Source organism: Orycteropus afer, unplaced genomic scaffold, assembly GCF_000298275.1.
Source record: "Orycteropus afer afer isolate SDZICR_OR568_19922 unplaced genomic scaffold, OryAfe1.0 scaffold01144, whole genome shotgun sequence".
Lineage (NCBI taxonomy): Eukaryota > Metazoa > Chordata > Mammalia > Tubulidentata > Orycteropodidae > Orycteropus > Orycteropus afer.
In genome coordinates, this window is record NW_006922731.1 from 252,304 (window position 1) to 252,965 (window position 662).

Consider the following 662-nt stretch of genomic DNA (forward strand, 5'->3'; position numbering starts at 1 on the left):
GCAAATACATGGAGAGATGTTCACTATCATTGGCCATCAGGGAGATGCAAATCAAAACAACGATGAGATACCACCTCACCCCAGCACTGATGGCAAGGTTTAATGAGACAGAAAATAATATGCTGTTGGGGATGTGGAGAGATTGGGACTCTCATACAATGCTGGTGGGACTGTGAAGTGATACAACCACTGCGATTCCTTAGAAAGCTGGAATTGGAGATACCATGTGACCCAGCAATCCCATTAATAGGTATATATCTAGATAGGTGAGAGACAGGTCAGGAACAGATATATGCACAACCATGTTCATTACAGCACTATTTACAATAACAAAAAAATGGAAACAACCTATGTGCCCATCAGCGGAAGAGTGGATGACCAAACTATGGTACATACACACAATGGAATGCTATGCAGCACGAAAGAAGAATGGAGAGTCTGCAAAGCACTGCATAACATGGATGAAGTTGGAGGACATTATGCTGAGTGAAATAAGTTCATCACCAACATAGTATTATATTTATAGTACTATTGACTATAGTCACAGATATAGTACAAATATAGTCACAAATATAGTACAAGGACAAATATAGTATTAGTTCATTGTTGTGGAGGCTCAAAGAAAGGTTTATATATGGAGGGAAACTTTCTTTGTTGGTTAC